The 24,641-nt window shown below is 33.5% G+C and overlaps 1 protein-coding gene across 9 annotated transcripts in view; it reads right to left on the reverse strand.

Annotated features, from left to right (window-relative positions):
- The window catches only part of LOC105319738 (G-protein coupled receptor 35), a 40,878-nt gene that overhangs the window by 12,334 nt on the left and 3,903 nt on the right, over window positions 1–24,641 (reverse strand). For 4 of the 9 annotated variants that reach the window (XM_034444790.2, XM_034444789.2, XM_066074932.1 and 1 more), the window contains exons 2-3: window positions 17,380–17,478; window positions 5,973–6,030 (exon numbers count right to left, since the gene is read on the reverse strand). The gene's annotated coding sequence lies outside the window, so the exon portion shown is untranslated. Of the gene's footprint in view, window positions 1–1,304; window positions 1,475–5,972; window positions 6,031–17,379; window positions 17,479–24,641 lie in introns of those variants that run through there. The other 5 variants (XM_034444798.2, XM_034444796.2, XM_066074934.1 and 2 more) reach the window with 3 other exon arrangements.

Below are 24,641 nucleotides of genomic sequence, written 5' to 3' on the forward strand. Positions count from 1 at the left end.
CTTTAGATTTTCAATTAATTACACATACAATGTTGCAATGAAATTGCGGAATTAAATTCAAGGCCAAAACAAACAATACACAATTCTTCTATATAAACCTTGACATAGTAATTTGAATGCATTAAAAATAATCGAATCTTTTCAAAAAAATCCACGAGAAAGTTCAACTTAAAAAGAAAAGGACGTGGCCACTTTTATTGACTCACAGAGAACTTTTTCTCTATTTTACACTTGGAGATGTGGTCCGTGTCATCCGACCCTGCTTTATTTATGCAAGTTTGTATTGTAACGATGATGCTGAATTGTGTTGTGTTATTGTTAAAGCGCATCAACAATCATTCATTTGCGCGAAGTTATTTATAGATTTTGTACTTTGATAGATCCTGCGTGTCACAATTGACGCCTATTTATCTATTTGTCAAATGTTATCGTCATTTTCGCTAAATGTCATTAATTGTTCTGGGTTATCTCATCCTTTAAAAATTTCAGTCGTAACTTTTTCTCTCTGAATAGAACTACGGTACATATTCTTGTAAACCACGAAAAGGCAAACCGAAAAAAACCTCACTAACACGGGGATTTCATGTTACACAGGAGACAAATGTTGTAGAAATGTGACCTGTTAATGGCAAATTACAACTGCAATTAGCATTTCTTTGATATCACAGAGGAAATTATCGTGCAAATTTATACAATGGAAATGAAATCAAATGTCAAACTTATTAGAAGTGCCTTGTTCAACCAAACTATTCGATATTGAATAATTCGACACGGGATGTTAAACCTCCACAGTGACACCCAATCATCAAACGTAAAGATGCAGAACGAGCGACATTAAATAACATTAAGCCTGGATTTCTTGTTGTTTGAAATGGGTTTTCTTTCGATATCGTACAACCATTAATATATTTATGGACAGATTTTTCTTGAAAACAACCGAAAATTACAGCGATTATCATCGACTATTAACAACACTCGCAAACAACTTGAATTAGTTATCTTTTTTTGGGCAAAAAATATGTGATGCAAGATACATCGGCGATGATAACCGCTAAAAAAAACTCGATCTTGTTAGAATACACAATAAAGTTGATCAATTTTTATAGTCCCGTTAAAATCAAAATAAAGGAAAGAAAAATCGATTTCTTGTTATTCCCCCAATTTAGTTGAACAACTTCAAATATATCCATAAAACAGAGGACGCGAATCTAAAGATAATTTTCAAAGGTAACGCGAATGAATTATCATCAAATAAATATCAGCATTATAATTTTCGGTAAAAAAAAGAAAAAATAAATACTTACATCTAACAGAAATAACTCTGGTTGTTTTTTCCATCCGAAAACAGAGAGAAATTGATTCCGGATTGTTCAACTAGAATATGATGTATGCACCGCTGACACGGTTTCTTTGCGCACCATCAATAGCAGTGTTATTTAATTCGATAAAACGGCTTGTGTTACAGAAACCTACCACACTAGCACAAAAAGAGGGGAGTCCCGTATTGATGGGGGGTATCATGCGTTGGACTCACGCAAACTCGCCACTCGTCCGAATCATAATTTATTTTTATATCGGGATTAGTTATTGTTAAATGAAGGGGGAGGAGGGAGGAAAGAGAGATCTAAATCACAAATTGAGGTTGATTTACTACCGGTAAAAAATGAACAATATCTGCTCATTATTAAGAGACGCATTTACTTTGGCATTTAAATTTTGTTTTCATTACTAGATTTAAACACTTTTTTTTGTTAAAAAAAACGGCCTGGGCGTATTAATTTTTTTCCGGGTAACTAGCTTTCTATCTATACAACTTAGTAATAAAAAATCCATCGAAATGAAAAATAAAAATTATCAAAGATTATAAAAGTGCACCGGGTGTCTCGCTCAATGAATTCAATTTTTAGAGAGAGAAGTCATTCATATCAATTTTTAAAGAGTTCTATATCGGGTGAAAATGAAAAAACTGATGACACTCAACGAGAGTAAATGAATTATAAAGTTTAAGCCAAAAAAATGATCCTTCGGATTTTCCTCAAAAGCATTATACCGACATACAGTCAATATCCTCACCAAGCTTTCGTTCAAAAATATACCTTGATCATCTTTTTTGTTTTAGAACCTTTCTAGAAATATAATAATCCATCATATTCAAAAGCTATATAAACTTCAAAGCTTTGTTTCATGAAAAAAAGAGACCACGAATGCTACCGGGTATTTTTTTTTTCAAAGCACTGAATACATGTTGGTTTAATTGTTTATTCCCCGTATTGACAATATTCCTTGCCATTTGCACATCAGTCATGCGTTTTGATGCATTCTCTTGGATCATCGTAGAAGTATGAAAAGATGCGAGACGGAATGTGACTTTGACATCGCTTCATTAGTCCTTTTTTCACTCTCCCTCTCTCCTTTTACGTTCAAGCATGCAGTCAAGTGCGCTTACTTTTATCGCGCGTTTTGATCATGTAGATGTAAACCTATGCTTTTTAGCCGAGTATATTAGCTTTCCGTGTTTCTGAACACTAACGTATTTACAGGAGCAAAGATAAAAAGCTAAATTTTTTTTCGAACCTAAATATTCTATGCTCTACAGTCTATTATCAAATTGATCCTTTTAGAAAGGTACAAATTCATAACAAAATCATTATTTGACCTGCTTTATCAGACTATTGTTTTTCAAAGCATCTGTTTTATATTCTACTCAAAGAACAATATTTGAATCTGCTTTACCCCTAAGAAGTATACACTGTTTTCAGCGTGCAGCTACACACATTATTTTGTATCCAGAGGCTCGCTTTGCTTATACAACAAATTTTAACATTTGAAATACAAATTGACTGCAAATAACCGTGACAATTCGTATTACATGTAAATAATATAAACATTGATACTATACAATATTTCGTAGGTGAAGTCATAGTCGAGAAGGTTGCGTTGCGCTTCAGATATGCATTCCATGATTAATGTTGCAGGTAATTTTATATACTTATTACAACAGTTGAGAGTAAAAAATCATGGGCCCCAAGAGCGAGGGGGAGGAAAATTCGTTGTTTTGAAATGCGATAAGAATGTATTTATGTACCCTTGCAAAATGTATCGCGTCAATTGGAGAGTGCATTGGTTCAAGTTTCGATGAAACGAAACGGCTACGATTGCAAAGGGAAATAGTTCTAGAGGGAGACAAGGGGAAAGATAATAGAGAGCTCGTTCCGAGGTTGATAATATCAAAGTAAAGCTAGTCAGGGTTAGCGTAGAGGTCTTGGAAATACTGGCTTATTGGTATGCAATGCGACGTTGATTCGACAGCAATGCTTCAACGAAACAGAAGGACAGCGCAAAGATTATACAGCGCGTCCGGATCAATACTCATTACCCAAATATATGCTGTCAAGACATATTTATTTTGGAACAATGTTATCTATTTTCTCGAGTATATCAAATAAATCACAACTCGTTCTTTGGGGACCATCTCTGGGCGGTCATACGTACATTATTCGCATGAAGAATCAGTCCAGCAGACTGTCTCCGAGGCCATTGGTCTCGCCTACTATCGCATCGTACATTATCAGAAGCAGTGGTCAATTCAAATCATCACCGGAATGGTTAATAAACAAACGAGTCCATATATACTGCACTAACCCACGTATTAAAAGTCCCAAGTTCAACAGATGGCATTGATTTGCATTCTATGGCAACGGAATTGAAAAAAAAACCTTGACTTTCCTTTGACTTAGAAGTCTATAGTGAAAAACCTGTTTATAATTTTGTACACTCCCCTCCATCTCCACACTCATCGATGACTTGCATGATTAATGAGAGTACTTTGTCACGTCGAAACCAGCTTAAGCATGTATAAGGGGAAACACGTCCCTTTATTTCGTGTAGCCAAAAGTTCACGCCCATCGAAGAACTGATTGAATCGAATATAATTTCAATAATTTTAATGTTTTGAGCGCAGTGCACCCAGTTGTTTTGTTACAATCATGCCGAATCCTTGACGGCTGTGGATGAATGCTGTAGATGAATTGACATTAGCGGTTTGATAGAATAATAAAAAGTGGAGTTCGAGTTTACGTATTTTTATGCTTAGTCTGGGTCAGTTATGACGTAACAATCCAGTTTACTGTATCATTGGATAAAATCATCTGAAATCTTGTAAAATCTAATGTGTACACTAATAGCCTTCTTATGAAAACGGTATCTGATAATCAATAATATTGAAAGTAAACTCTTATTTCGTACACGCATGTAGTATATCACAATTTTTTTTTTATATAGTACGAGTTGAAAAGTACAGCAAAGGGGCTTACATGTATTACTTTCCATATACATGTATGCCACAATTGTTCTTATTTATCGTAACGCGCGACTTACATGTACATGTATATCAGCTACTGAATACATAGGCACAGCTCAAATATTACCAAAGCAATAGTTTTGTAGATCAACATCCCATGCAAGATCAAAATGTTGTAGATAACAATTGTAACTAAAAAATACATGAAGTTTGAAATGTAAGATTTTACGATACAACTTCAGCTCTGCATAATAGGAAGAACTTTTCAGCTTTAGGCCATTGAATAAACAATGCGTAACCTTAATTGCATGTTCACTCTCAAAAAGTCTTTACCAACATGTTGTCTTTCCGAAAGTAGTCTTTTGGGGTTTCACTCGAAAGGAAATCATTGTCTTTTATTTTCACAAAAGAATGTCAAAATGAATTAATAATAGTTATCATCCGACCCACCGACCGTGGTTTCCCCCCACATTTCATGTGTTTGATATTGAACTAAACACCCTACATGCTATAATGCATTACATCGAGTTAAATTCTAAACAATAGAGTAAAATTTACATCGTTCTTGATACCGATATTCTTACATTCTCATAGTAAAATGCTGCCAAATTTTCCTCGTTACTTTTAACTAAAACAGGAAGACAAGACAGGAGGTTTTATCGTTATGGGGTCGTTTTTACTTCAAGGTGGATTTTTTTCCAATTAAGTTTCAAGCCTGACAGATGGAATTGCTAGAGAAACGCGTGTCTGGGATATGAAAGAATTCACTGTCTCCCGGGTGGCGACGTCATCACACGAATGTCAAATCTCTTTAACAACATCATCTCGTGGCAGCTCAGCTATCGAATATCTTTTATTTTGCATTATTTTCTTAGGAATTCAATCATTTGCACACCAAGATTTATGCTTTCTGAACATGTTTCTCTCGCTATCAGCTGTCAATAGGAGACTCTTTCTCTCCTCAACAAGTAGAGTTGTCACAACTTATTACAAACATTACAACTTTTTTGGCTTTTGCGTAGCGAAGCATTAGAATGGGGTCAACAAGTGACTTATTCTTGAAAGGTGTGTACCATATTTATTTGGTGTTTTTATTGAAAGGACCCTGACAGGTCGCATCTTTATATTGATCTGCACCTAATAACAGCCAAACACAGGTAAACAATAAAAAAAAGATAAATTCTACTTATACATATCGTACAATTTTCGCAATTTACAGGTAGAGAAAGTACACGCCATTATATTGCATTAATATACTTTATGGCCGATCAATGGAATATTAAAAAAGTCAGCAACTTAACTTCATGACATTCATAAACACAAAGTTTTTTCAAAGATTATTTAATAATAAACATGGGTGTTTTGATTTACAGTATGCATCAACTTCCTGGTTTAGAAAATTCATAAAATTGAATATTAACTCGAATCTCAAATTAAATTGAATGTTAATATACCAGACTTAAAGCTGTGTAAACGAAGCATTTAGTGGCAAAGCCTGGTAGATTAGCTTAATTAACCAGTTATGAGGAATTACGCAAGCTGTGAACTAATTCAATACATAGTTTCAAATCAGCTTACCAAGATATCGAACCAGCGAGGCATTTGCCAAAAACAAATCAGAGGTATTAACTTTCTTAAAGCCAGATGTTGTAAATTGTTAGTTTTTGCTAACCTTCTCCGAAGGATGGAACACCAACTAGTCACGACTCGTAAGGTCTATCAGTCCTGATCTGGAAAATAGAAAAGAGAACTTATTGTTTGGGACACGCTGAGGATCCCTATGTTATCTATTAGCTTTTTCGTCGTCTACACATAATAGAAAGGATACACTGAGTATCTCTAAGATCATTGCAAGAAAAACAACCTGGAAAAATTGAGAAATGTTGTCATTTCTGTAAAATTATGACAAGGGCAGACGTTTTTGTTTTCGGGCCATTCGCCTGTTCTGGGTTAGGTTGTTAGGGTTTTCCCCAAGAAAGAGGCAAACAACAAACCACTGCCGTTTTCAATGATATTATATGTTGAATTTTTTTTTTTTTTTTTTATCAAAAATAATAATGTCATAGCAGCATAATGTCATAAGGGTGAATTAGGTATGCAATTGCACCAAACACATACATGTAGCATTAACTCGAAAAAATAGCAAGCACAGATAGTAGCTATATTTCAAAATTTTGTATGAGTCAGGTGTTTTGTGTTCAAAATGTTGCTTGGCGAAAGTTCCTCTGAAATAAACATGGTTTAATTGCTTGTCGATGAAATTGATAAAATGTTTAAAAACAACGTTCTCTACAGTCCAGGATGTAGAATCGTACATGCCATTCATAATCTCTATCGAATCTTCTAAAGATGATGGAGTCTTTCCGCAAACCTTTAAAACCCGAGAGGTTGCGAATAGTACAGTATAATTATCGTAAATTGTCTGGATACAGATCGAGACAGATGTATTCGCGAGTCCGGATTTCGCACACGTCGAAATGCACAGTTAATTAAACCCATCTTCAATAATAGAGTTACTGAAAAGATAGAGGAGACTGCTTTAACAAAACGTGACACTGTATTCAAATAGGCAGTCTCGACATATACAATATATACAGCATATAATTGAATGATGCATTTTGAATAATTAATAGATTTGAGTGGAACCCAAGTATAGCTGTGTATAATTTTTAAACTTATCGGAAATAGATTTCAATTCTAGAATTAAAAATAGCAATTTGGTAATGCTTTTAGGATATCTATGGTATAGGTTTTCATCATCCCAATCACATTTCTAAATCTTGCACAACCATTTGACAAGGGATCCGAATTACATTTCGAATAAAGAGAGATATCAGATGTTAACAAAATTAACATTTTACTCGAAAATGAAATGAAAGTTCTAGTAAAATGCTCAGCTTTGAATGTTGAAACAAATATTTAACATGGATTTACACCAACTTGAAAGGTCTTCTACCTAGACCGGTGCTTTCGAAAATTTCAAGGTCACTTCTCATTCTAAACATAACGCATAGTTTTGGTAAAGGATTAACCCAACTTGGCCTATGGAAAAGGAAATATGCTCTGGACAAATGAAAATCGGAATTTCTCTGTACATGTATGACATTGGCAGAGTAAGTTTTTGACAGTACAAGGGTATATTGTTTTATAGATTCCAGAACTCTTCGTAAACAAATGTAAGGCCAATGGCATCAATGAGGGAGCAATATATGCCGCGGGCAACGTAGTTTTTTCACCAAAACCAAACACTGCTAAATTAATCCCTGCAGCATCAGTTTCTTCCTGGAGGGATTACTGTTTTTGCAGCAATGCCAAAAAAATTCACCGAAAACGAGTTACTGGTATGATTGACTGAAGAATTATTTTCTTTCCCTTTGAATAAGATTGATTGCTATACGTATGAATAACCCGTACATGTTCGTCTTCTACCTGGTAAGAGTGGATTTGGACGTCCACATACATAGAGGATGAACTTGATATAAGAAATCTTTTTTAAATTCGTTACATCAAAAGGGCTCCTCTGAATTCGTATGTTTTTTTTCTTTTGAAGTTTAAATTGAAATTACATGCTCACTTTCGTTTATAGGTTCAAATTTAGCGTTATAGGCTATGATATAATTCGCATGACATAACAAACTTTAACAGTAAAATCGCTTAACTTTACAAACATATGCACGGATCCAGAGCATGTTTAGCCCCCCCCCCCCCCCCCCTCCTCCGCAAGCCCTTTAGACCCGTGCAAGTATATATGTCACATATCAAATACAATTTTTTAAGACTTATTTTTATTTCCATGTAAATCTTTTTGACGAATTTCATTTTATCATGTTTTCGTGAATTTAAAAGTTCTCCTTATTGTTTTCTTACAACATCTAATCATTGTGATCATAAGGATTAACATAACAAGGTGTCAAAGTAAAATGTTCAATAAAATCGAAAGCACTGAAGAAGGCAAGACCAAAAGAAACAATCAACAAAGTTGAATATGTATTGTAAACAACTTAATATATTGGATGATTGAAGATTTTTTTAAATAAAATTATGCATTAATTGAAATTTATGCATGAAATAGAATGTCATTGATTAAAGGTTCGGAATCAAATCAAGACAGAATATCCATATCACCATTAGTTTGAGCATGCGTGTGATGCATATCTTCGAATCTTTTAATTCGTTTTGAATGTACGATATAATCGAAAATGTTTGCATGGCAAACAGCTGGATTTATCAAGAGAATTGTGATCAAATCAGATAATAACAATAGCATTGTATGTCCATTCATATTTAACTGAAAGAAGTCATAACTTTCAAATTTAGTAATTGGACCCAATACTAAAATGTTTACGTAAATGAATCTAACTCCTTCTTTTTTTAAAACAATTACTGTAAAAATTACGCCACATCTTGGCGGGCCATATTGCTTCAATTGATCAAAGTTTTGTATAAAATTGCTCACAAACACAAAGTGAAGGATGTTGCACGCAGAAAGGTTGTATTGACTTATCTATATGATCCCTTTGTCATCTGTATCCTCTGACGTTCACTAAACCCTAAAGCTCGCAATCAATTTGTTGAATAAACAACACATCATCTTACGGAATATATTACTGTCATCCTTATTATTAAAGTCTTGGTAAAATTTGATTGATAGCTTTTCGCGCCTGCTAGAGAGCGAAAGAAATTCCAAACCAAATGTCGACTTTGTCCGGTTCTTGAAAGAAGAGGAATTACGAATAGTAAAGTGTATTACGCAACCAGCGAGTGTGCGATTTGCAGTGTCAACATCATGCTGATTATGTGCTGCAAGTTGAGAGAGTTGTGGCTCAGATGGTGCAAGGTTCAGAAAAGATTTCTTATATCGATTTGTATGAACGTTTCATATTTTTCTGTCGTGAGTTAAACGTACATCAAAATCCAAAGCCAATCATTGTGTAAGCCCTGGCCTGTGTTCAAATTTTGTTTTTGCAATTCGTACACGTGCTGTAGGAAAAAAAATATGATTGAAACATTTTTATCTACATATTTTTTTTTAAACGCATGAAAAAAAAAGAAAACTACTAGTATTACCAAAAATAGAACACTATTAGCATTACAAAAAAAATCACAGACGTGATAAAATGCAGAAGTAATGCTGGAACACAATTTAATAATGAAAACTAAAGGATATCTCTATCTTGCAGTGTTTTTCATTCATAACCAGATACGATATGCAAATGATAAAGCAGAAACATTGTCTACGACAGGTGTTAATATTACGATTTAGTTTTATTCAATTCCAGTAGCCCGGACGTACAATATTCCTCTACTTCCAATGTATAGTGAAAAATAGATAGACGCGACTGCCTGAAATAATCAAATATGGTGCCAAAAATTGGTATAAAGATGACAACTGGGTGTACGCAGTTGTGAACTTAATAATTCTTTGGGGAGTTTCTTTTGTCGATAGCTGAATGAAACCACAATCCGCTAACGTAAAAATGAAAGTCACCAGTAGCGGAATGGTAAGCACCTTCCTACTTTTATGGCATACTCTAAAACTTGAAGTAGCCACAATGGTGTTGCCTGGCCCCTGCATCGACCAAACCTCTTGGCCTCAATTCAAATACAAAAAACCCATTTTAACTCTGTTATTTTTAAAGATTTTCATTGATATCTCAATGAAATAAGAAAAAGAAAATGTGTCGGCCTTTACTGTTTGACAAATCTTTCTATAAAAAAATACATGTACATCTATAATGTCTGACTGAATGAATATTTATTTTAGTCCAAGTTTCATAAATAATGCCTGTGGCATGCATTGAGAGTTAATTATGACTTATACTTAATGCAGTATAAATGTTTTAATTATACAGATTATGAATGAAAAATTATGAGCCTACACTCGCACAGTTTTTAAACTTTGATTAATGACTTTACTGGTAATTGTAATGTAATTGTTATTTCTATAGCTCTAGAAATGATCGTTAGATTTTTTTGGTTGCAAATTAAACAAATCAAATAAGATGTAAGCAATATTAAACAGGTGGCTATATTTGAGAACAAGCTGTGCCAAATTTAAAACCGAAAGCATGGACAATTTTACGATCAGGTTGTGCCGATTTTAAAGCCAGGTTGGGCCAATTTTCCATGCCAGTGAGTCCGGATTTTAAGATATGCCACCTTCATTATAGATGATTGCAATGCAAATTGCGAGGAAGCGTTCAGTCTACATGCAGAGTGTATCCGCCACGACAAGACAGCTACAGATGATCCCAGTTTGATTTGTTTAGTGTTCTACCCCAAATTAAAGAAATCGACAAACCGGACTCACTAATAAGTCGTGTAATGATTCTGAAGGAGACCGAGGGCAATAATTCTGAACATTGGCGACATTTCCTTAATTGAAATCTGGACTTTATGGCTTCCCCCGTTGGTTTGGACTTGACATATAACAGTCAATCAACGGGTGTTGCGACGATTTGAAATTGCTTCTATATGTACTTGTAATTAGGTTGTTGAATAGACACTGGTTTGTACTTATCAGTTATGAAATATTAAAATCATCTTAATAAATGCCGAAATATATTTGTTTATTTGTTATTCATTTGCCATCAAACCTCTGAAAACTATGTCAGTGCCAGGTAGGTATCCTTGCACCCATCAAAGGTGCATTTTCGGTTTTAAAAAATGATAAAGAAATGTCTCATACGATAAGCCCTTTCTTTGAAATATTTATAATATCCCTTGTTATTGCTGTGTCTCACATCGCGATTTTTTTTTAATTCCATGCTGAAATATTTGGCTTTCTGTTGGAATGCAGATTCGGAAGGATATGAACAAAAATACTAATGAATTCTATATTCCCGAAAAAATTATACATTCCAAAGAAAAATACTTGGCCGAATAAAAAAAATACATTGGATTTTAAGCAAAACTTTTAAAAATATTTAGATACATGCATGCATCCCTTTAATCTTGAGAATTATTTTTATAAAGTTAATCTCCACAATCAGGTTAAAAAGTATTTATTTCTTAAACAGACGATGGTGTTATTTCTTCAGATTCGAAATATTTTTACAGTCAGTTTTGATACATGATATTAGCAAAGTACGAAACAGCAAACTCTATAGTTTATCTATAAATCAGAAGAAAAACATTATGTAATACAATGCGTTTCCCCTCTACTTCTGGTGTTTTTCAAAATCATTAGGAACATTAGCAGCCGGAATAATTGATAATATCTTGACAAATATCTCGACAAACTGAAATTCCCTGTCAGCTTCTCGAGACGGGGGTCTTTAGATGTTAGGAATAACCACCAAATTAATGTGTGTTTCTCAGTAGGATGGCAAGAAAAAATAGAAATAGTTAAAATTAAAATGAAATTGGACCTCTATCGGTTTTTTTCGGTAAAAAATGTGACTGTAACTTTTTTGGAAATGAACCGTTCAGATATTAATTCTTCTTTTGACTTCAAACCAGTTGTGTGGTCACTAATTCACCCAGTAGTTTCCTATCTAGAAGTAGCAATGGATTCTGTAGAACATACGAAGCCTTGCACGTATTACAGCTGTTAGAGAATAGCAATTACTAGCACAAATGAAGGTTACTTATTTAATCAATTCATGCTTGCATGAGTAAAACAGATATCAGTCAGGACTGCCCGAAAGGTATTTTCACGTGAAGACAAAAACTAACTGTAATTACAATGTACTGTATGACTACTATCCTGCCTGCGTTGTGTAAGAAATACCGATACTACTTTTTTCATTTGTTGGACACAGCTCAAACAACAGTGAAACTGGTGAAGACTCACATTTATGTATTTTAACAACACGTTGGTGATAGAGCTGTAGAGTATAGAAAACATGATGCTGGCAAATTGTCCATTGCTGTATCTTAAACAAAGTAAAATAGTTTTTCTCGAGGTCAAACATTTCTTTGAAATAATCGAAACTTAATACATAGTGTATCTGCAGCAACTCCACCACGGATGGGGTTTTGCCAATAGTGTTGATTAATAAATCGTTTTCTTTTAAATTCTTGCACTTTTTGGCCGTGAATAAAGCTATAAAATAGAAGCTGCGTTTATTGAGCAGATAATTTCGGGGTTTTTGTTTGTTATTTACTTGTTTTTATTCTCCGATTCATTCATGTTATATGCTGATGAAGCGTAACATTATAAAGATTTGTGAAATAAAACTGTCCCATTCCAACTTCAAAGACAAAAACATTAATCAAAAGTAAATGTGATGACGTCATAAGGACTAACCCTCATCAAGAGTCCGATAGATGACATACAATCCAACAAAAACAAGGATATAAACCAATACATTGATGGATGGTCTGAACTTGTAGATCCCACTAAAGTGAATGTTTTTCTATTGTTGAGAGAGAGAGAGAGAGAGAGAGAGAGAGAGAGAGAGAGAGCGCAGCTATTTTCTTATCAACATGCCTTGTATCCCTTTTTTGCAACATTAGCCGTGATTTGCGTCGATACATCATACCGGCTAATGGTTAATTTTAGTTATGGAATGTGTATCCCCCAAGTAGATAGCGGGAATTAGAATTTATGACAATACAATATGTCTATAACAAAAGATTTTTCATTTCTTTCTCGTTCAGTTAACGTTTCTGAACGCCCTGACCGCCACAGTGTAACAGTATTGTGACTCTGGTGAACTGACAAACCAGATTTTTCGATCTATTTCATCAAAGCTTTGGCAATTGTAACGGTTTTACACTAGCTAAAATAGCTGATAACCTCATCTGTGAGTAAAGCCAACTTTACAAAATTTATCGTTTGCCCTTTACTGACCAACTGACGGACATGTATTTATCACTTTACTTACAACCTGAGCCATACTTCCTTTTAGAAATCCTGGGTCTTTTTTAAATTAAAATATTTTGTGCAACTTATGGCAAAATTTCCCTACCTATAAAAAATAAATTCCAAAGTAGTAATGCTTCAACTTGAGGTGTTGAAATACAATTTAAAATACAATTGTAATACAGTTTATATAACTATACACGTTGTGTAAGCATTTAAATGATAGCATGAACACAATATGGATCGAGTCTCATCCAGTAGGTGTCGCTATCAAAAATAGATATTTTATGCCCAATATGAATGATAATCAAATTAAGTGTCGAATCGCAAATGCATTATTTATATGTTTTATTTGTCAGTGTTAACATAACAGGAAGTACGTAGGTTGTTTTAATATTCTCCAAATGGTGCATTTACACACACAGATATATTAATACACCATCATGGCTAATGTGGCTGATATCACTAAACCCATATTTTTATGAGTTTTACAAATTGGAAAATTTGGTTCAAATCAGGACACTGGGGATGATGCATTCCAAAATGGGTTCGAGATAGCCGAATTGAAATATTGCATCCATATTTTGGTTATCAAGATGACTTTCTTTCAAACTGATGATAAATGACCCCGGTAAGACAACTGTTCGCCTGACTTAGTATCATCTGAGTTTTGTTTTCCATGTTAACATTTACCAGGATGCCCTCATTGCTTTTCCATCGGGAAATTTTAGGTTTACAATTGATGGTTAAAATTATGGAAATTCACAAACATGCACAAATGAAACTATTAAAACCTAATGCTGTTGCGCCCAGGCGCTCTCTAACCTCACAGAAGTCATTTTTCTTCCTCCCTACGTCAGATCGAGTTATTTATCCTCTTTTAATGGACGGTCGGTGATAAGATTCGAATGAAACAATTAATCTGTTTTCGTGTTCGAATGTTTATAATTATTAAATGACCAGTTTGATAACCTTTGCTCTCAATCTTTCTGTGTCTCAAACAAAATTGCTAGAAAAGATATCACGTTTTTGCAATTAGACGCTGGACATAGATACAGAGATTCCGTACTGTGGAAAATTGCAGTAATTGGATCTTTCCACTTCGCATCTTTTCTCCGTTAAAAGATCGCTGCCATTCATTTATGCATCACACTGCCCCTAGTAAAGAAAAATACCAGTAAGCTGATTAACTTGTTCAAGTAAAAACAAAAACCCTGAGAGAACCTTTTGCAATTCTCTCTTGAGATATAATTAAGAAGTTAAATCTTCACCTATCCAAAGAAGTGGAATGGTGCTCTCTTAACACCGACTGCACTCGAACTTTTCACAGTTTTTCAAGTAGAACAAATTTACGTGATTCTATTGTGTTAATTTAGAGAATAGTTTGCTTTGAAACATCGCAGAAAATAGTTTCACACTTAATATTTTATTATAAACGACTAATCAGTATTCAAATTTCTTTTGAAGTTTGAGTAGCGTGTATTTAACCATATATGAGCAGACCTTACAATCAAATTTCATCGCCCCATTTAACGTTTTAATAATTCATCTTTCAACTTTCAAAATTATTTATTTAAAATATGCGTCATATAACCATTCTTCAAATCAGCAGGTAAAAACCCCGGAAGCATTAAGATCATTTATATGAAATTTTAATTAATTGCAAATCTCGAACAACAGGAATCTAATTATTTCAGGTACGTCCATATTGCTGCTGACAAACGCCCATAGTGGGCCTGAACGAGAAAGTATGGCTTGCTATTGAGTGTATGTTTTCATTTAAACAGAAATAAGTTGCATTGTGTAGAAACAATGTTATATAAGTAACTTCCTCTTTACATTTTTCTTGTAGACTTGAGATTTACTGAATTGTTTTCCTTATTTTAAGTACATCTTCTCAAGTATCATAGCGCACTCTTAAAGATATGACATATTTCAAACATCGTGCACTGCACAAACAATTCACATTTAAAGGGGCATGGTCACAATTTTGATCAATTTCAATTTTGCTGTATTTATTATTTACAATGCTTTAGGAATGTATTTCTAATGATCATGTGAAATTTGAGTAAGACGTAGAGTTATGAGCAAGATACAAGGCTCACAATTCTTTGTGATGTAAACAAGGCTCGTGCCCTGTTTTTGTTTACGTAGATTCAATATACCAGTAAAAAATCTTTTTTGAGTGAATTGTCTATCTTCTTATTCATTTTAAGCATAAATTAACAGTTCCTATCGTTTCACACATTCATTTTAGGTCTAAAACTGGAATAATCACTTCAACATTCAAAATGTAAACAAAAGCAATGTTTACATAGCAAAGAATTGTGACTCTGTAACTCGCTTATAACTCAACGGATGATACTCAAATTTTAGTTGCCCATTAAACATGCCTTACTGGAGCATTGTAAACATTAAAATCGGACAAATAATTGTTGACCAAATTTGTGACCATGCCCCTTTCAGGTTCAGTTTTTGTGATGAATCATTCAGCTTAGTATAAATCATGATTTATAATGCGAGCAAAAGCATTCTGTATTCAAGATTTTGAAAAAAAGGTTAAGTTTATTATAAACTTAGTAAATTTTATACATCGGACAAGGTACGACATCCCCCCCCCCCCCACACACGTGCACACACACACCCAGATGGACACCATAGGCCTGTTTGAAAGAGCGAGCGCTCGCCAAAATTTGTGTTACAGGTATATGTAATTCTGTGTGGGAGGTTTGAAAAAAATAACATTTCAATGCTAAAAAATATCGAATACCTTGCAATTTTTGAAAGTCTTAAATTTCCACCAGCATGAATTCTTAACGCTTTTAAGATTGTTTTTTTTTTATAAAACTTGATAAATGCAGCTTATCTATTAACGATTTGCAAAAACAAATCGTTGTCAGTTTTTCCTTTGCCAGACAAACATACAATTATATGCAGGCTATATACAGAGGCATTACGGACGAAAGTTTACTCACCATATTAATTAATGAAAGTACATGTACATTACTTTTGCTGGATGTTGGATGATAATCAAATTAACGAAAGGTCTAGAAAAGTGCTTTTATACATAATAGAGTCACATCAGGAACAGTTTTAAAAAGACATAGTCTGTGCTTATAACTGATGAAGCAATTTCAAAGTGAATGGGACAATTATATCGATGGCAATGTAAACAGTTCAGCATGTCCTCTACAAATAAATCATAACTAGAGGACAGTTTCAAGTTGTTGCACAGATGCGTCTTCATTCAAAAATCAAAGTACAAATTCTACAGCAATTGTATCCTTCAATATGTTTTTTCTCCATGAAAGCCAAGTTTCTCCGTAAACAAAATCCATATATATCAAAATAACTACTTGTGTCCGCATTGCTGTGTATTTGAGTTTTAAACGCGATTGATGAACTGCATCTAAATAGTTATGCCGAACAGCTATTTCATTCCAGTAACTTCAAGCATGGCAACATTTCTTTTTTGATGAAGATTACTTTTAATAATGACAACCACGCTATAATACTTGACATTAATTCGAAGACATTAGCAAAAGGCTGTCTTAACTGGACACTAAACGCTCATTTTTTACTTGTAAGTCAAGTCTTAAACAGCATCGAGTGTCAGACATCGTTTACAAATCCATTAAATGCATCGATGTTCGTGTCAGGATCGGTTGAAGATTGTTGTTCAATTTTGACATTTATCCTGTTTCTCTCTTGGAAAAAAACACTGGATGTCAATCCGATGATACGGAATTGAGTTTCCTTATCATTTATTATTCATTTATGTTATGTGTTCTTTTTGTGATCGAATTTTTTTTAAATTTTATTTGTGTTCATACAATTTAAGCAGGACTCCGATTTAACTTCCTTGAAAATAGGAGTCTTGTTTTAATGTTTGTTTTGTTGTTGTAGGTAATTCCCGCGAGAAATGAAGCAAAGCTAGCGACGTTGTGAGAATACAGCAGCTCTTCACATATATTTAGCCAGGGATCTCTAAACAAACGAGTGTTAATGACCAAGTGGCCCTTGAAAAGATAATACAGTAAAACACGCTTATAGCGAAGTGCCAGGGACGGGCGATTTAACTTCCTTATAATTATAATTCTTTATATCCGTCAAGTTTAAAACGGGTAATAAAGTCACAGGGAATGAAAAACACTGCTGTAGGCGTCAGTTCATAACAAGCGTGTTCGCTCTAACCATGTTTTACTGTACACTCCTATGATACAGTATGTTTTACCAACATTTTTTATTAGCATATCAGCAGCGCTCTTACCTTGTAAGCAGCTAAGGAAAACGAAGGATCCAATGCAACTCAGGAGGGAAGAAATTTGACCTCAAAAACTTTCCCTAATTATTTCCGTTTCGAATTAAACTGAAAAAAAATATACAATAATAATCATTATTTTGTTTCTGTTACTGTTGACCAACTTTTATTCGCGGCAAATTAATTTAGCGCTCTATCTATGATAAACATTTCTCTGTTTCGGGAATCCGACCTTTAGAAAATCTGAAACCAGCATTAGACTCGCTGTATAGCCGAATCGAGAATCCTCGTAAACATCACATTTCCCCACACAAATAAACGTTGTTTTCAGTTCCGCAGTATTCATGCAGGAAGGGATGCAATATTATATAAATAGTGCCTGTTTGGGAGGGTAACAGTTGAAATTGACACCCCGAGAAAACCATTGTCAACCGACGCGAAGCGGAGGTTGACAATGGTTTTCGAGGGGTGTCAATTTCAACTGTTATCCTCCCAAACAGGCACTATTTATTTTGTTATACTGAATGTCTTTTTTAAAATTTTTAAGAAAATTTTACTGCTTTTATATAGGAATAACGTGAATTCTACAGCGAACCGTACGCGCATAATTTTCGCGCATGTAACATTTTTTAATGTTACCCGTTGCCAAGTGCGTTGCTAACGCTGAGGGTAATAGTAAATATTATTAACTGCGTCTTAACCAATCAGATTTCAGTATTTAACATGAAAGTATAACAATCAAAAATATGATTTAAAAATGAATATGATCATCAAAACAGGGTCTTTTGACTTAAAAGACACAACCCATTAAAACTCACTTGCCTTGATAAGAGGAAATGGGAAGTAAAATAACGTTTGATCTTGGTTATGAAACTTCAGGATGTCAATACAATTTCTGTTAATTACAAAATCTTTAGATATTCCCGCAATCCTATATGGTTTATAGCAACGATTTGAATATTTTCGCACAAGCACTATCTTTCGTGAGGTAATTTGCGATAATCTGTTTCTGGGGACGATGAAATATAAATGGGCAACATAATTGTAAGTAGGCCCTTGTTCTAATATAGCAATGATCTTCAATATCTTCTGACAAAATATTCAAGTCTTTCACAATTTGATGTCCCGTGACCTGCTTCGCGATAAATGGAGTTTGTCCTTATCTTGCCTTTCTTTTACATAATGATACGGAGATGCAAATTGGGGACTTCGCTGGTGCTATCTCATGAAAATATGTGTGTTCGTTAGTAGACTTCCGGAAAAAGCGATAATTGCGTCTCATGACGTAATGGCTTTCTCGGCATAGTTATGCTGATCCAATAAAAAATTATAATAAAAACCTTGGAAAAACAATCAGTAAATGCCTTTATATTAACATGTTATCACAACAGTGAATATTCAGCCGACTTGGGGCTGATCTTGATAGCGTAATTTCACTAACAAGTTCAGTGCAATCATACTATCATAGACTGTTCCGACCGCTTCCTGCTGTTGTTTCAGCTTTCTGCTAGCGACTTTGACTTTTGTCAATATGACACGGAATCGATATATACAAAGAGCAAGAATAATATTATCTGTTACAAATGTATATATAATGTGTATGTATAATAAATTGCCTTGTAAGCTGTTGACAACACCATTACCTATCAGGTGTATGCAGTTGTACTAAGCAGGTTGCAGTCTTCAATCTCCTTTATCTATTAGAGTCAAATCCTGCACAAAATGTCTACATCTGTCAACTTTTTAAAAATTATCATTTATTTTTTCTACTGTCCATCAACAAGAGTTAAAAATCAATGCATTGAAATACTCGAGTTCAAGTTGTCTCCCTTTTACAAACTTTCAATGATTTAGGTTTATCAAAAATTTTGGCCTTACACTGAGGTTATATATGGCGTGAATCTGTTTACATATGAAATTGAGTTCAGATTCGTAATATATATATATATAAACAATGCCATAGTAGTCTTACCCCTATATCTTTATATCTTATATCTTGCTTTTGATCTTGCTTGTTTGAACGAGAGATAGCGTTTTCAGTATTACTACACTTAGCGCGGGAAGGAACAGCAGATACTAAAATGCTAAAAGTGTCTAAATTTTAGTTTCGTTATTTTTCTTCCCTACTTGCCTTCAAAATATTTTTGATCTTTTCTATAAATAACACTGTGCACGATAATTACGTTGCATTTTTGAGTGTATATAACTACTTTTGCTTTTAGTGCGTTTTACCTGACGGGTAAGATAATTACCTTTAAAATTAATATCTCATAGGAAAAGGATAATTCTAATAGGAGAAATGATTCACCTACAGAAAATATTGACAATTTTATAGAATTTTCTAAAAATCCTATATGAATTATATTTCATATAGGAGAATGGTATTTCCTTTTTTTGAATTTGATTCAGACAGGTAGTTTTCCTGTAGTAAATTAAGATTTCCTATCGGACTTTATCAAATCCTATCGGAGTTGAAATTCCTATTGGAAGTTTTTGTATTCCGATAGGAAATTTCAAATCTCCTATAGGAATACCGTTTTTCCTATTGGAAAAATTATTTCCTGTAGATATTCAATTTTGAAAGGTAAATCTCTCACCTGACAGGTGAGAGTCAGTGAAAACAAAGGTGGTTGTTAACTCTTTAAGCAATGGTTTATCATACTGAATCACTTTACCATATTAAAGGCGGAGTTATTCAACATTTCGGTTTATTCTGAGTCGGAAAAAACAAATGAAGACACAATATCATTCTAGGCAAGTTGTTACATGAAGTTAATTATTTCTTACCTACCTTCACATGCTTTAAAACTTTAGAAAATCATATGAAGTAAAATTTGGTGTGTTCGTGCGAAAATAATTTGATTTCTGTATTCATGTAATGGTATGGTGAAGTGAATTCAAGCCTTGGCCCGATCCCTCTATATCGACCTTGCCTTATCGTCGCAAGACCTGGACAAATGGTTTTTTTTTTTTTATAGTTTTTTTAGTTCCTGGATTAGGCTGAGTTAAGTATAACCAAGATCACTCGTTAAACAAAGTGACCAAGAGAGAAGAAATAAAGACACATGCACATGAACAATCGACGCATCGGCATGTATGAAACGTTCTCGATGGGATATAAGCCAACAAAACAAAAGTTGGTGAAACGAAATGATTATACTGATTCGCGGACAATGAGAACTCTAAATATTTATCTCAAATCAAAAGTTGCAGTTGAAACACTGCGTATATTTACATGTGTAATTCATCTGCTCTTGTAATACCGTATAACGGGTATTTTTACGTGCTGCTAATTTTTACGAGTTTTATAAATCCGTAAAAATTAAACACGCGTAAATTTTCACAGATGCAAAAAAACACCGCACATAAATTTTCTACATCGTACGTATGAGAGTAATGTTCATGACCTATATCAGGAATTAGGCTGGGAAACACTTAAGAAACGTAGAAATAACCATAAATTAATATTATTGTTCAAAATATTAAACAAGTATACCCCTGAATACTTATCTAATATTGTTGGTGAATGTTTCCCCCCACATAATACCTACAATCTTCGAAACAATTTCATCTATCGCACTCCTGTTGCAAGAACAACATCTTACTTCAATAGTTTTATACCATCTACAATTATATTGTGGAACAATCTACCTCAAAATACAAAAAATATAACTACAGTTTCAGCATTTAAGAACAGCCTCAAAAATATTAATAGTAAAAAACTGCATATGCATAAATTATTTAACCATGGCAAAAGATTAGAAAATATTTGGCATTGTCAGTTAACAGTAGCAACTTAAATGCTGACCTTCACTCACACCACCTTATTGCTTCTCCACTATGTCAGAAGTGCTTTCTTGAAGTGGAAGACTCTAAACATTATTTCTTATACTGTCCATCATATGCCTCCCAAAGAAAATCTCTATTTGATTATATGAACGACAATTCCATACCAATCACAATTAAGAATCTACTTTTTGGAAGTGATAAACTAACATTTCAAAATAACTTACTATTATTTGATAAAATTCAGTTTTACATAAAAAGTACAAACAGATTTACATGTAAGTAAATGTATAAGTAAAAATGTACACATTGTATAAAAAATGTATCAAAATGGGTACCACTGACTTTCCTTACACTCCTTTCTTTTCATTTTTTATTGCTTATTTGTTCTCCCCCTCCCCCTCCCACCCCATCCCCCCAAACTTTCCATTTTTTCTACTCTGTTATTAATTTTTGTTTTGTTTTTATTACATGTTTTTTTTTCTTTCTCATTTTTTCTGTACCCTACATATACTTTTTTATTTTCAACCTTAGCAATTAACCATTATTTTTCTATTTTTTTTAATATTTTCATTTTCCTATCATAAGCTATTTGTTTTGTTTATTATTTTGCACTGTACCTCCTTCCAATGCTATTTATAATATTTATCTATTATACAAAATTCCATTGCAATATATATGTATATATATCTTATATAAAATTATATAATTACTCATATTATACCTTGACTACAGGAGAGAACATAAATAGGCATTGTGCCTGCTGTTCAATCCATTTCAATGTATTTATATACTTGAATAAAATACTTCTTAAATAAATGTTCATGACCTTCAGCTCAGTCCCTGACGGCTGTACATGTAGGTATATTTGAGCGTTTTTGGTCACGGGGTGATAACAGTTCAGATCTTTCTATTCAGTGTTGAGTATTTTTTAAAACTAAGTATAATGCTAGATTTCAATTACGCAGTCAATAGATATGACGGGGATACAAGGCTAACAGGAAAACGATTTTCTGATTTGTATGTGTGTTAACTGTAACAAAGTCACGGCGAAACCCCCCCCCCTTTTTACCACAAATGATTTTAATTTTTAAGGACATGTCCAATTCGTAAAAAAATAACGCGTAAAAATTCAAATCGCCCTATTTTAAGACAAATTCGTAAAAAATCACAGCAGTAAAAATTATCCGTTATACGGTATACAAATTTACCTCAAACAGGCTGAGGTAAGTGAGCTTAGCGTCAGTCTGATAAAAAATCATATTAGACAGTATATAACAGGTCTGATATCCTTCACCTATTGGATTTTCAGGAAAGTGAACAAATTTATCAAATAAAATAGTTTAAGAAAATGTATGCCTCATACACGTTTTTTAAAAATATCAGTTTTTTGGCTCTAACGGGCCTCAAAGACTCAAGATTTTTTTAACATAAAAAACTGTTTTCGGCATATTCAATACAGAATGATTTAAAGAACCCCTTAGTATTAAAAGAGGGGTAATTTATATCATGTCATTCCTTGAAGGTTAAAGATGCATGTCCTCTAAAGATTCAACGATCTTCAAATTACATGTTTTAATGATTTGGCCTTCATGTTGAATTAAGCATTTATAGATATTTAAGATCTAAAGTACCATTTGATAATAATTAATTCAGAGATTTGGGCTCTTATCTGACATCAAAGTCAAATGTTCTTCATTTCAAATTTCTGTCCAACCGACCAAGGTTAAAGAATGTACAATCTGTTACGATTGGTTCAAATTGGAGTATTTTCCTGGTTTGCTATTCGGTTAACCAGAAACCGTATAATCCATAAACACTTGGTCAAAAACACATATAAACGATAAATTACGCAATGCATTATTGATTGATTTGTAATAAAATGAGAATTCTATCATTCTTTCATCGTCTACAAGAGATTTCTCGACCCTTTCATCAATACAATGATACAAACCTCTTCAGAAGCAAGGCTACAAATGGCGAGAAAAAATTATTTAATTGCGTTTGTTGAAATCAGGACAAGAAATCACAACATGATAAGAGGCAATAAAGTAGTATTTATCGCCTTCAAGGAGTTTGTCTAGATTTGTATTGCCCTGTTGCACCTTTCTGCATCTGTTTACATCCGTTCAAAACAGGTGCTTATTGCGCAGTTGTGCATGGTTTTGTTCCGTGTAATACATATTGCATAATTCTTTTGCACCTAAAGTTGATCTTATTAGTCACGTTTGAATTTATTACTGTATTAACTGTTTCATCCGGGTTCAAATTATTATTCATGCCTAAGACATTTATATCAAGCATCTCTTATTTTGTCTCATTTTGTTAAAAGACATGGTGACGCACAAACTCGTGATTTACTAAATATCGAATTTTAACACAATTTCCACATTTTTATATATCTTTAAGATGAACCTGTGATTATGAGAAATTACGGTATACAAAAATAAATAAATCGAATAAAAATGAGAGAAATAGAATTGTTCGTTGGGTCAACACATAAATTTAAGAGTTTCCCTTCCGTTCCATAGACACGCAAACGCAGGGGAATGTAAATACTTCAGCGTGGCATATATCATGAGCTAATGGCCTCTCTATGAAACCCGATGTCTTCAAAAAGTATATATTTATAAGGTGCACTCTCTATAAATACATATCTATTGCTACAGACACTGAATAACTTAAAATTATAACTCTTTTTCCAATGCGTCAATCCCACATTTTTAGCAATCGCAATCACGTGACACTCAAAGCAATGTCCAAAACAACTTTGTTTGTTAACACATGCAATTCAGGATGAGTTTAACAACTTGTAAACTCATAGGTGTTGACTTATAATGCGTAAAACCTTCCGTATAGTGAAATTTTGCATATTTTTTCATATTGGTCAAAAAGTAAAACATCTAGATCTTTTTAAGTTTTACAATACTTCTACCTTGTTGCAAATAAATGTATGACTTCACTGATTTTAAAAAAAACATAAACGCAAAATGCATACTAGCATTGTTAATTCTCAGTGACACATATGTATTTTTAAAATGTATATAATTGTATCCTTTATCAGATACATTGTATTACGTTGCTTTAGGGAGATATAATGGCATTGAACATCATAAACCGTGCATGATGTTACCTGATTTTAAATTGATAGGGAAACGCAAGATACTTCAGATGTCACAACTGCAAGATGTGTGTTCAACGAAACATTTAGTTGTATGTCTTTGTGTATATTTAGAAAGGAGAGTTTGTGGTAAAGCAAATTAGCTAAAGATGTTCGTTGTGCTCAAGATTTTAAATTATCCAAATTGTACATGACCTTCAGACAGATGACATTGAACAAGACGACCTTGAAAACCATGTACATCAGAAAAACATATATTTGTCAAATTAACAGAGAGGAGGACAAACAAATAAACAAAAGGTAAATGATTCGATCTTTGGTCACAAAATGTTACCCCGGTATGATCAATAAAAAACATAGATGT

The sequence above is a fragment of the Magallana gigas genome, chromosome 2 (assembly GCF_963853765.1).
Source record: "Magallana gigas chromosome 2, xbMagGiga1.1, whole genome shotgun sequence".
In the NCBI taxonomy this organism is placed as follows: Eukaryota; Metazoa; Mollusca; class Bivalvia; order Ostreida; family Ostreidae; genus Magallana; species Magallana gigas.